The following is a 13,709-nucleotide window of genomic DNA, read 5'->3' as shown; positions in this document are numbered from 1 at the left end:
TCACATGAAAAAATGACAAAAATAACAGCTGTAACAACACAATAAATGGGTAGAGCATGATTTTACAAAAATTTGGGGAAAAAGTCATCAAATTTAAAGTTTGTATGAGGGAGAAAGACTAGTTACAAGTTTTAGCCACATATTAAAAAGAAACATCACACTTGTTCATCAATCTTTGAACCAATGGAAATTATCGTGTTCCCTATTTAAATTATTCAAACCACTTTATGTTTGAACTTTTTACATAGCACAATGGAAAGACACTTGCTTCTGGGCCTGCATGTCTCAGGTTCGATCCCTGGGTGGGACACAATTTTTTGACCTATTTTTTTATTGCTACAGACGCGTCTTGGCCGCACGTATCTGTACTAAAAAATTTCCTTTTGCCCGCCATTTTTTTCTAGACATTCTAATTTCCATTTCCCCAAGTCCATTCACATCCAAGAACATCATTCTAGGGTTTCGCTTCCGCTGCTCGCTCCCCGCCGCATCTGTGCGCCTCCGCCGTCTTCGCCCCTATCCGCTCCCCACATTCTAGGGTTCCACCGCTGCCGCATCCGCCCGCCGTCCGCATCTGTGCGCTAGTGTTCACCCGCCTTTGTTTCTGACGCCGTTCGCTAATGTTTGACAGCTCCAAGGCTGTCCTCTACCATTGTCTCCAACTCCGTCCAGCAGGTCACGACGCATCATCTCCAAAGCGACTACGCGTGGCGGTGGCCATTCCAGAGGCACTATGAGCGGAGCAGAGGCCCTAGGTCGATGGCATCTTCCGCTTCCAGCAACCCCTTCGTCCTCTCTGACAGTGCTATCCTCCTCCTTCCACCCCATGTGGTGAGTTCTAACATGGATTTTCTTGAGTTAGATGTAGCATCTTAGTGATTTTGCAATAGCCAAGGATTTGTTGTAGGAAAGGATATTATCGAGTCTTTGTTTGTTTCTGGTTGAGGGATTTTTGATGGATAGTTGTCAGGTATAGTAGATAGATAAGGAGCAGTAGATGGATTTTTGAAAATTAGAATGTCTGGTTATGCTTGTATGTGGATTGAGATGTTCTTGTGCCTATGACATGAATGAAATACTAGACTAGTAGCATTGGTTTCTAGAGCCTAAACTTGTACATTAATTTTAGTCTTATCATGTAGATGCTGTACAATGGGTTATAAAATATTGATCTAGACTACTAGCTTTGCTATATTATTGAACACTTGCTCATACTCTACTTATGCTTGTTGATCAGTATAAACTCTTGTGGGTCATACTTAGCTGAGAATTTTAGTTAGTATTACATAATGTTGTATTTTTTGTTGCTTCCTAAACTAATGATCTGGATATGTTGGTCATATTAATGCTTGCTCATACTCTACTTTGCTGTTGTTTTCACTGCATATGTGTCAAACATGGTGCTATGGTGATGTGAAAGCTGTCTACACTGCTAGCTATTGACTATCATTACAGTCCCTATTGGAATGGTAAGATGTAGCTTTGTGATATACTATACTAGTTACTATTAGATGTCAGTGCTCTATCATGTTCACTAACAACCTTGCTCACCTTTGTTTGATAGATGTTTAAGCACGCATCTACGGCATCATTAGTAGGAGAAGGCAAAGAACCAACTAACAGTGGAGATGAGGGACACAACAGAGATGCTAATGAAGAGGAGGAAGAGAGAGATGCGGATGCAAGGAACCAAGAGGGAGATGGTACTGCATAGGATGAAGAGAGAGATGCTAATGCAGAAGCACAGCAATCTAAAGCTCCTCGTAAACCCCAAACAAGAAAGAGGACAGTCACCCGGTGGCCAGATGACAAGGTAACCGTCACTGGGCTCACTCTGACAGTGTTTCCCACACAGAAGAGGCCCTAGAGAAGAATGAGGAGGCTGGTTGGTCTGATTGCTAGACAAAGGATCTCCTTGGTCCTGCCTTCATTCAATTCACTAATTAAACAAGACAAGATTATTATATTTGATGAGTGTGTCCAGCCTTGGTTGGAGTTTCGAGAAGAATTGAAGGCTACAACATGTAAGAAGATAATGCAGATGGTAGCCAAGAGTTGGAGAACCCACAAAAGCGACCTTACACGCAATTTCATCAACAAAGGGTTGCATGCAACGGTGAAGCACACATACATTCCGAAAGAAGATTGGGTAGCGTTTGTGAAACTAAAGGACAACGAAGAATCAAAGGCAACAAGTGAGACATACAAGAAGCTTTGGGATAGGAACAAGCATGACCACTGCCTGGGGACAAGAGGGTATGAAGGGAAAGCCACAAAGTGGGAGTAGGACGACAGGGAGTTAGCAGCCCAAGGCATCAGCAATCCTTGGGACCAGTTTCTAGGTGGTCGCCCAAGGAATTTTCTGCATGCATGGAGTACTTTGGTTAGGTCAGAAGGAAGTGATGAGATTATTTTTGAAAGATTCAGCTAAAAGTGTATCTAAGCTAATTTTAGAGAAGCAAGGATCCCTTGAGTCATCTGGGCTCTCTTTGGTTTGGGACAAGGATGTGCTCACAGAGGTCTTGGGCAGCCCAGAATAGATAGGCTGCATGCGTGGTGTGTCTAGTTACTGTGGTTGGAAGCATTGGCCGGACTCATCGGCATGTACAGAAAGAGGAAGCAATCAGCAAGTGATGTGGATGTGGAAGCCATCAAAAAGAAGTTAAAAGCCAAGTGATAGAAGAAATTACCAAGAAGGTCACAAGTAGCATCATGGCCATGCTACGTGACTAAGGAGTGCATTTGAGGTCACCTTCCAACACCCCTAGCCCTGTAGGTGGTTGGAAGAGCAGTCGTGCCTCAGCCTTAGATGCAGTTGAAAGGGACTACATCGACGGACTTGAGGCAACTCTAGATCCAGATATTGTGGACCTTCTGATAGAGCCAACACCATGTAGCCTAGTAATCAACACTAGATGTTATCAGATGGAGGTAGCAAGGGGTTGGGTCTTCCCAGCGCAAACTGAGCTATGTTCACAACTAGTAATGGAACATAATGCCGTTGTACATATTGACTATGTACATCCGAAACATGAGGATAGACCATTGAGTTAGTCCCTAAGTCCTGAGGTAAGAACTCTTGGATAGGCTCTATACAAGAGGGTCCAGTGGAGGAGAGGCCAGATTGTGATATCAAAAGTGCTCTCTTCTCCAAAGTTATCAAGACCTCCACTGCATGTGAGCTCCAAAAGCAATCTAAAGGACTTTGTGATAGGCGATGAGAAGGCGACCTCTAAGAGTGCAACTATTGTCAAGCTGAAGTGTTGCACTACTGTAGAAAATAGTGCTTCAAAGGAGACTGATGTAGCACCGGAGGAGCCTAAGTCCACAACTGCTCTAGCTAACCCACCGATAAAGCCAAAGAAGGATAAGTCCACAACTGCTCCAGTTAACCCATCAAAACAGCCTACAACAGTCAAGAGTGACTACAAACTGGTGCAGCAGTAGAAGGTGGAGAAACCCCCTAGATCATCTGAGAGTGACCCTAGGGGTTCTGTATGGAACAGGGCCAACGCCAAGTTCAAATTTAGAGAGCGATTCCTATCAAAAACAGAGCTTGAGATGGCAGGACCTGGGTGTGTTGCTCTTCATGCTTGGTACATGAAAGAATGTGAAGAGAAGAGGACAACTGGGATGGTTGCTGTGTTCAAGAAACATCATTTTTTGCATGAGGTAGACACTAAGTTTTTTGTTGTGGGATTAGAAGACTTGTTTGACCTCTTCAAACTTGATGGATTGGATGTAGGACTTCTTCGCGTGTTGTCACTATAAGTACTATTTCATCTATTTTCTAGGCTTGTTCATTTTTAGCTAGGGATGCTCTTCATATATTTGCTTGCTAAATTGCTTTTGTATGCTTCTTTATTCCTAGATGCCTAATTGTAGAAGCTAGGGCCAAAGATGTGCCTGTTAGCATTATTGATCTAGATCCAGTGTCAATAAAGACTATGAACACTAATAGAGGCTATAGCATGGATTATCTAGAATAGTACCTAAGGAAATATGCCAAGGAAAAGTTTGTGATGTTTGCACATAACTGTGGTGGGCACTAGATTGTTGTCATCATCGCTCAAATGTGGCAAAAGGTGATATACCTCGACTCCAATAGAGGCAAGAAGTTAGATTTGACTCCTATCAAATCTATGATAGATGATTGAGTAATGTCTAACCTACTATTAACCCATGTATTTCTTTCTTAATTATGTTAGTGGAAGTCAAAACTTTTTGATAACAACTCATGTATGTGTAGTGCTTTTGACAATTGCCGGCCCAAGCCGAAGAAAGGGCAGAGAAAATTGAAGTTGACCCATGCATTCAAAACTCCAGTAAGTAGTGCTTCCCTTCTAGTTGTGAAGTCGTTTTGTCAATTCAATTATTAACCATGTGTTTCCTATGTTCGTAGTGCCATCAACAAGGTCTAGACCACACATGTGAGTTCTTTATGGCCCACAACTTGATGCTGGCGATGGGACAGGCCAATCTGACTGATCCTCAGGTACAACTGCAAATATATATGTATTTATTACTGCTCAGCTGCTATGATGTACTTGGAATGCCTTGATCCCCTCTTGTTGTCATATATAATGCGGCTGTCAATTTTTAAACAGCTGTTGTGATCTAGAACAAGATGAAGCTATTGCTGTGATTTGCTACTATGACCCTTTTGTAGACTATGGCTGGCTTATACACACACACACACACACACACACACACACACACACACACACACACACACACACATATATATATATATATATATATATATATATATATTGTCATCTCTTGTTGTGCAGCTTCATTTTATGGATGATGGCTATACACATGTGCAACTTCATCTTATGACTACCTTTCTTTGTCTTAGGATTTTAAAGTGCAGTCCACTAAAATCAACTTTTTGGACATTAGAGAGAAGCTCGCCTCGTTTATTGTGTCATAGATCCTTGATGAAACAGGCAAGTTTCATTGTTCACATACAAAACCATGATGAAGTGCCTTGTATATATGTTCATTTGATCTGTGAACTATGTTTGGAGCCTGTGAGATACAATTGGAGCTGTGAGATATAAACATGTGAGAATAACCTAGTGTTAAACAATCGATCTGTTGTGAACTATGTGTGATATGTGTGTACTTTGAACAAATTAAGTTTTCTGTGAGATCTGTGTATATATATATCTGTGATCTATGTATATATATCTATGATCTGTGTATATATGTGCTATTTGGGCTGTGCTGTGGGCTACAGACGGGTCTAGGCTACAAAAGCATCTGTAGCATTTTTCTTACTACAGACATGTCTGTAGCCTAGATCCGTCTATGGTAAGGAAAATACTACAGACGCCTTTTCAAATATCATCTATAGTAGGATTCTTACTAGAGATGCGTGTATTGTACACATGTCGGCACAAATATTTCTTCACACAGATGCGTTTACAAACATCATCTGTAGTAGGATTCTTACTACAGACGCTTGTACTGCACATACGTCAGCACTATGTTTCTTCACACAAACGCATTTACAAACATCGTATGTAGTAGGATTCTTCCTATAGACGCGTGTAAAAGACAAACGTCTGAGATATGGTTCTTCACACACACGCATCTTAATCTTCTCGTGGACGCGTGTTGGGAACACGAGTCTCTAGTAAGAGTTTACTTTAGACGCATGTAGATACTCATCGATCTCTGTTAAGGGCTCATCACAGACACATGTTCGTTTTTGTCACAGTTGCGTGTTTGTAACATGCGTCTATAGTGTGTGCTTATTATAGATGCATTTTTTGCGCGTCTATAATAAACCTTATTACAGACACGTTATGACAGGCGTGTCTGTGATGGGCCTGAACGCATGTATGTGATGTGCTTTTTTACATAGTGTCTTCTCCCTCGAGACATATATGAGCCTAGGGATTCCATCGCCTGTAGCCTGATTGCTCTTGTTCTTGCTACTGCTATCCTTGAGCACCTAAACACTCGCGGTCACGATTAGCAAGAAAAAACAAAGCAACGGGATGGGCACGTGTTTCATCATGGCCGCTCGATCCATGAGTTCGTCTCACCTTGATTATAGTCGGGTGGCTCCTTCGGTTAGCACCCATGAACTCGGTGAACTCGCCATCGCCGCGCCGGACTAGGGATTCCTCTTTGGTGTTCTCGATCTGGCAGACCAACTCCTCATACTCGTTCTACATGCATGCAAGAACACAATCAGAAACTGGCACGTAAATGTGCAGTGCACGGCGGAGCACTACGCCAAATTTGGACATCACTGCCGGGCTCATCACTGTCAGATTTATAAGAACCGGCAGTGATGTACCTTCACTACCGGTTATGAGCTTGAAAATGAGAAAATGATTGGGGCTGAGCTAAAACCGGTAGTGAAGCGCCACATCACTGCCGGTTTGTGGCTTGAACTGGTAGTGTTTTGGCAGCCACTTATCACTGCCGGTTCAAGCCACAAACCGGCAGTGATTTGGCTCTATCACTGTCGGTTCTAGCCAAAAACCGTCGGTGATAAGCCTACAACACAAAAAGGCTGCAGGTGTCCTCTTCTTCCTCCTCTCTTCCATCCCGAGAATAGAGGCGCGCGTTTAGACCCTTCCCTCCATTGTTGCGGCTGCTCTTCACCATGAAGCTAGCGCTTGGATTTTGAAGAATGGCTTGATCTTTTTCCTTTAAGGTTAGTAACAAACATCCACTCCTTTGATTTTGTTGCTTAATTAGCTTCACTTTGATGGCTACGTTGCTTGATTCTCATTCTAGTTCTTTCTCCATTCTAGAGAGCACTTTTCCAATTGGACATTGTGCAAGACTCAAATTGTGGTGAATCCATCATCCAAATGGTTAGTGTCTATGAACATATTTAAATTCCTAGCTAATTATTCCATGGTGGTTAAGATCATCATTGTTAGTATGTAATGCTATAATTAGTTCTTAGAAGTAGAGTAGAATAGTTGTTCTTCAATATTGTGCAATAATTGTTTTTTACTATGATTTTCAATTTATAGGGCCGGGGCTACTAATTTCAAATTTTCAATAATTAGTGTACAATAATGTTTTCCAAAAATGGTACTTTCGAGCTACAATTGTTGTTCATGAAGCTTGATTTCTTATTAATTCTTTGTAATTACTACATCAGTATTTTTTTGTGCAGAGATGGATCGAGAGTTGATGCATCTATCTCGAATGGACAAGCGGTACATGCATGGCGTCAGCCAGTTTATCACCAATGTCAAAGCCCATGCTGGGAATGGGAACCCTATCTTCTGCCCATGCAAAGATTGCAAGAATCAAATGAACTTTCGTCAAATTGAGTCTATACGATCGCACTTGATTACTAGGGGGTTCATGCCAAACTATACGATATGGACTATGCATGGCGAGGTTGGTGTGAATGTTCTACAGAAAAATGATGATGATGTGGACATGCCTGACATAGCCATCCACGATGCTGACGAGGAACCCGGTGTCAACACGGAACCTAAGCCCATAGTTAATAATGTGTTTAGGAACACGCTAGCTGACGACACCGAGGATAACGATGGCATTTCTCAGCTGCTATGTAATGTAGAGACTGGATGTCTTAGTGAAAGACAGCTGAGAAAGCTAAAGAAAATGAGACAAGATGGCAAAACACCATTGTATAGGGATTGTCCAATGAGCAAACTAGAAGCCGACATCATGCTGTTAGAGTTCAAATCGACAAACGGATTGAGTGATAAAGGCTTCGATCAGTTATTAGGCATAACAAGGAAAATGGTCCTAGAAAAAAATGAGTTGCCAGAAAAGACATACTTGGCCAAGCAAATGATCTGCCCCATTGGCCTCGAGGTTGAAAAAATCCACGCGTGTTCCAATGATTACATATTGTACCATGGAGAAAAATACAAAGACTTGGACAAGTGCCCCAAGTGTGAAGCTCCATGATACAAGGAAGGGCCGTTAGATGAGGGTACCAAGACCAGAGGAGGTCCCATAAAGGTCATTTGGTATTTCCCTATAGCTCCTCGGATGCATAGGCTGTTTGCATGTGCAAAGTTAGCCAAGCTGTTGCGCTGGCATGGCGAAGAGCATAAGAAAGATACAATGATGAGGCACCCCACCGATGGGCATGACTGGAGGACTATCAATACTATGTTCTATAAGGACATCGGTGGAGAGGTAAGGCACCTTTGGTTTGCTTTGAGCATAGATGGGATGAATCCTTTCGACCAGGTTACAAGCAATCATAGCACCTGGCCAGTGATGCTCTGTATATACAATCTTCCACCTTGGGTCTGTATGAAGCGGTCATACATCCAGATGCCACTACTGATCCAAGGGCCAAGACAACCTGGGAATGACATCGATGTATTTCTAGAATCAGTGATCGATGAACTAGTGGAGATGTTTGAAAAGGGTGTGCCAGATGTTTGGGACGAGTACAAAAAGGAACATGTCACGATCAAGGGAGTACTTATCACTACAATCATTGACCTTCCAGGTCAAGGTTCATTGTCCAAAGAGAAGACAAAAGGCTATACAAGATGTGTTGAGTACTTGGACGACACCGATGCGGTAAATCTGTCAAATAACTCAAAGATAGTTTATATGGGACACCGTAGGTTCCTACCTAAGGATCACCCTTACCGTAGTAACAAAAAAGATTTCAATGGTACTATTGAGAAACGCTTAGCTCCACAATATCAAGATGGGCCTGTGATACTTTGAGAACTCAACAAACTAGAGGTTGTCCTTGGGAAGGGGACAATGTAGTAGCAGCGCCTGATGGGAGCATTTGGAAGAAAAAATTAGTTTTCTAGAAACTACCTTAGTGGCCATTTCTGAGTGTATGCCACTATCTTTATCCCATGCACATCTCTAAAAATGCGTGCGCTAACACTCTTAACACCTTGATGGACACCGGGGGGACATCGAAGGATTTACTAGCCACATGCCTAGACATGCAACACTTGGGAATCAGGAAGGAGATGCATCCCATGGAGCTAGAGAATGGCTAGTTTGAACTTCTGGTTGCGTCATGGACATTGAAGAAGGAAGAAAAGCATATGCTTATTTCTTTCTTCAATGAACTCAAAGTCCCGATGGGCTACTGTGTGAACCCGAAGAGGCTAGTGAACATGAGAGAACTCAAGTTCAACTATGGTCCTATGAAGGCCCATGACTGCCATGCCATTATGACTTAGCTACTCCTTGTCGCCCTGCGTGGTATCCTCCCCCCAAAGGTCCATGCCCCAATCATAAAGCTTTGCTTGTTCTTCAACATGATCTCAAAAAAGGTCATTGATGTGTCCATGCTAGAGCAGCTGCAGCAGGACATAGCTGAAACTCTCATTAGGCTTGAGATGCATTTCCCACCGACTTACTTTGATATCTCATTACATCTTCTCATTCATCTTGTTGACCAAATTAGAGCCCTTGGCCCAATGTACCTGCATCAGATGTTTTCTTTTGAAAGATTGATGAAAGTTTTTAAGAGGTATATTAGGAATAGATTCAGGCCAGAAGGGGGCATGGTTGAAGGATGGTCAATGGAGGAGGCCATTGAGTTCTGCACATATTATCTAGACATCAAAAGGGTCGGAGTTCTAGAATCTCGTCACGAGGGAAGACTACGTGGCAAAGGAATGACCGGGGAGAAATCTGTTACAGTAGACGACCCTATTTCTTTCAGACAAGCATAGTTCGCTATTTTCTAGTAAGCCGAGGGTGTGATGCCATACATTGACGAGCACTAGCAATCACTGCAAACTCTATATCCGAGCAGGTCACAGGCTTGGCTGGATAAAAAACATAAGGAGGAATTTGTCAACTGGTTGCGACGTCGCTTGCTTGGAATAAAGTTGGGTAATCAACTAGATGCCTTAGCCAAAGGACCTTCGAGTACATATCATAAGTACCAAGGGTATGTGTAACAACCCAGAAATCCACACACCAAAAATCACAACTACAAAATTTTTCTTAAAACTCCCATGTGATGATGAGTGACATTGTAGGAGCCAACCCTAAGAGTTGCATTAGAAGTAACCCAACCTAAGTCAACACATAAGCATGGCATATCATTTGTTAATTATGATTATTAAATTTCCAACAAATAACATGTTGCATACAATGTTAACTTAAATTGTGATTTGGATTCTCATTGCTTTATGTTACGCTTAACAATTCCATAAAGTTATTATTAAATAAAATTCCCTAAACTCCAATGAACAAGTTACCTCAGTTTTGAATTCAAATTCTAAACCAAATTTTAATTCAAATAATGGATAAGAAAAGAAAAATGGAAAAAGGCAAAGGAGAAGGCCTCGCAGGCTCAGCCTGCTCGGCCCGCGCAGCCCAGCCAGCCCAACCACACCCGCATTCACCCGGCGCGTGCGTGCGGCCCAGCTTGTGGCCCAGTGTTGCCCGCGCGCCCTCAGCTCACCAGCAGTCGCTGCCATGCGGGCCCCGCACGTCAGCCACCCCATCCATAGTATCATCTTCTCCACGCCGCACTCAACCGCCGCGCGACCAAGAGCCGACAGCGGTGGTAGGGGTGGGCCAAGGGTCATGCCCGGGGCATGGTCCTGTCTCCCCCTTGGCGCAGCGCCCACGCCAACACCATGCCAACCACCCACGCCCCGCAAGCCGCTCGATGCACTCGGCGCGATCCTTAGCCATCCGCCGTGGAGCTCGGAGCTCCGGCTACAAAGCCACGGCCTCGGTTGCCGTAGCACTCGTCCCGTTGCCCGCCACCACCTCGGTGGCCATCCACTGTGCACCCGAACCAAGAGAGAGGAGGGAGAAGGGAAGGAAGAGTGGCAAACGCCGAAGCCGCTGTAGGAGGGGAGATCGCCAGAGCCAGGAGCGATGCTGTCGTCTACATCACCGACGCGGTTTAGCACGGCACTGCATGGCTTCCGTAGCTTCATGGCCTCGAATCGTCATGGCACCGCCATCCATTCTCCCATGCCACCTAAGGTGAGCCTTCCGGTCTCTCTACTCACTGCCGGACCCTACTGTTCGGCCATGGCGCTCCACACCAGGAGCGCGTAGGCTAGTGCCTTGCCTCAGCCACTTGGAACACCCGCACCCACGCACATGTCTGTGACCACGCCATGACCACCTCGCTAGAGCCCCATAGCGACCCGCGTGCCTCGCCGTCGTCACCGTTCGCCGTGGCCGCTGGGAAGCCCTACCGGCCACAGGAGGACCCGTAGCCTCGCCTTGAGCCATGGACCAGCAGCAATTGGTCCACCATAGACCACAGCCGTGGACCACAGCCCAATATGAGCCCATGGCCGTGACATGGCCACGTCATAGCATGCCACGTGTTCGGCCCAGCCCGGCCCAGACCGGCCCAAGTTCAGACCCGGCCCGTATTGACCGTTAACTGGTCAATGCTGACCGTTGACCTGGCCCCACCTGTTAGTGACACGGACACCCTGGACCCACACGTCAGATGCTGACATCATGATGACATCACGTGGGACCCAGATGCTAGAAGCCAGCACAACCAAGGTGACGTCATGCTGACGTCACGCTGACATCAGCTGCTGACGTCAGCAGACCAGGCCCACATGTTAGTGACCGTGACTGTTGACCATTGATCATTGACCATTGACTGACGTTGACTGGCATTGACTTTGACCAGACCCACCTATTAGTGACCTAATAGACTTTGGCCCCACCTGTCGGTGTGGACGACGTTGATGATGTCATGCTGACGTCAGCTGGGACCCACCCGTCAGCTCAGAACCGTGATGCTGACATCATGCTGATGTCAGCAAGCCACATGGACCAACCACAGCATGACACGTGTCAGCCCAGGATTAATTCAGCCTTTTACATTTTCAGAAATAGATTTAATCTTCAGAAATTCATAACTAATTCATACGACCTCAGAAAAATACGAAACCAGGACCAAAATTCATCTAAAATCAAGCTCTACGCAATGGACCCATGTTTGAGTGCATTTTACTCTTTTGAATTTTCATTGCTTCTTTGTGCTACTCTATAGACGTTGCTAACGCGACTATAATGCAAACGTTGCAGACTCGGAGGAGAACCTGATAGACGAGGACCGTGAGTACTGTGAGGAGTACGAAGACAACTACACTGAAGGTGCCACATCCCACCCAATCTCATAGCACCTATTATGCATGGCTAATATAGAACTGCTATCGCTTTACTTTACTGCTACAAATATATTATGCTAGGACTTGCATGGTAGTATGCTCGCTTGAAAGCCTTCACCTTGACGCAACCTTACCCCTGCATACCCCGCTATTAGGCTAGACACACGCTTGCTATATATATTTCATTGCTTATACTTCTACTATGCTTATACTATGTGCGTGGTGGAAACTGGTGTTACCTGGACTATGGGGAGAGTGCTACGTGTGTGACTTGGGTGTGTGGAGGGTGAGGGTTGTGTTGACCAAGTTGGAGTGTACGACGAGCCTGGGGCAAGTCTTGCCATGGGGTGCTACTTGGGCACCCCTAGAATGGATACCTGTGGTGGGTAAAATGGTATATGAGGTGGACCTGGGTGTGAACCAGTAATGGGTGGAGCCCGGGATGGAGGTGCTATGGTAGCACGGTAAATGGAAACCCTGATGGAGACATTCTGGCTTAGTCATCCCTAAGGACTTACTAGTACTCAGATTCACCAGAAAGCCTTACGTACCACTCGCCCTATATGGTGCGGGACGGCTGGACTACTTGGTAGGATGTTGCCACTACTGCTAGGTTGATAGCGGATAGTGTAAGGAGGTACAGGGCACGGAGGATTTCCCCCACACCCTTCTGAGACTTCATGGAGACCTTGTGGACCCGGCTCATGACTCACAGTTTCAGCCACCCCAGATTTGACTTGGGGTGAACCAAGGCTGAATGGTAGAGTGGCATTATCCTAGGCTAGCAAGCAGCCAAAATCAGCCTAGTTGACGACGGTCAGCGAGGAAGGCGGATCTTGTGGTTATGTAAAACCTCTACAGAGTGTATGGTTGATCGATCGATACATGTGCCGACTCGTCGGCTATGGACCTTTCCTGGGTTTCGCTTAAACTAGATAGTGAGATGAGTCCTTCTCTTCTCCCCCCATGAGAGAGTGCCGGTCATAGCCAGGGGCTATGGGCCTTGAGACAGTGCCGAGAGGGAGTTGGCCTATCGACTGAGCGATGGTATGGTTATGGTATGGTGATGGTGTGGAGATGGTGGTATATCGATCCCAGGATCGAAACCTAGCTCTGGGATGGGAATGGGTGGAATAGGTGTGGGAATGGTGTTAAAACTGGACAAACTATTACTATTTACTTGATATGCTATTGCATAGGAAACCCCAGCCTTATAGGTTCACTTTGCTTATACCCAACTTGCATCCAATTTCCACAAAGCAATGCTCATAGGGATGGGAGTGGCCAGTACAAATCATACTGATAAATTTTGGCACACAGGTTCTGCTGAGGAGTATAGCTCCGAGGAGTTTGACGGATGAGGGGTTCGTGCCTACGCTCGAGTTTGGCGATCTTATCTTCAAGCTGTTCTGAATGAATGCTACTTTTGATTCCGCCAATGCGGCAATGTAATAAATTATGTAATTCCGCACTATTTGTACTCTGATATTATCGTTGTATGGATGTGATATTCGACTGGAATTTGGGTAATATGATCTACAACGATCTTATTACACTTCGACGCTGTGGATTTCCCTTCGCAGAAATTGGGTC

Source organism: Miscanthus floridulus, chromosome 11 (assembly GCF_019320115.1).
Source record: "Miscanthus floridulus cultivar M001 chromosome 11, ASM1932011v1, whole genome shotgun sequence".
Lineage (NCBI taxonomy): Eukaryota > Viridiplantae > Streptophyta > Magnoliopsida > Poales > Poaceae > Miscanthus > Miscanthus floridulus.
This window is presented reverse-complemented; position numbering follows the sequence as displayed.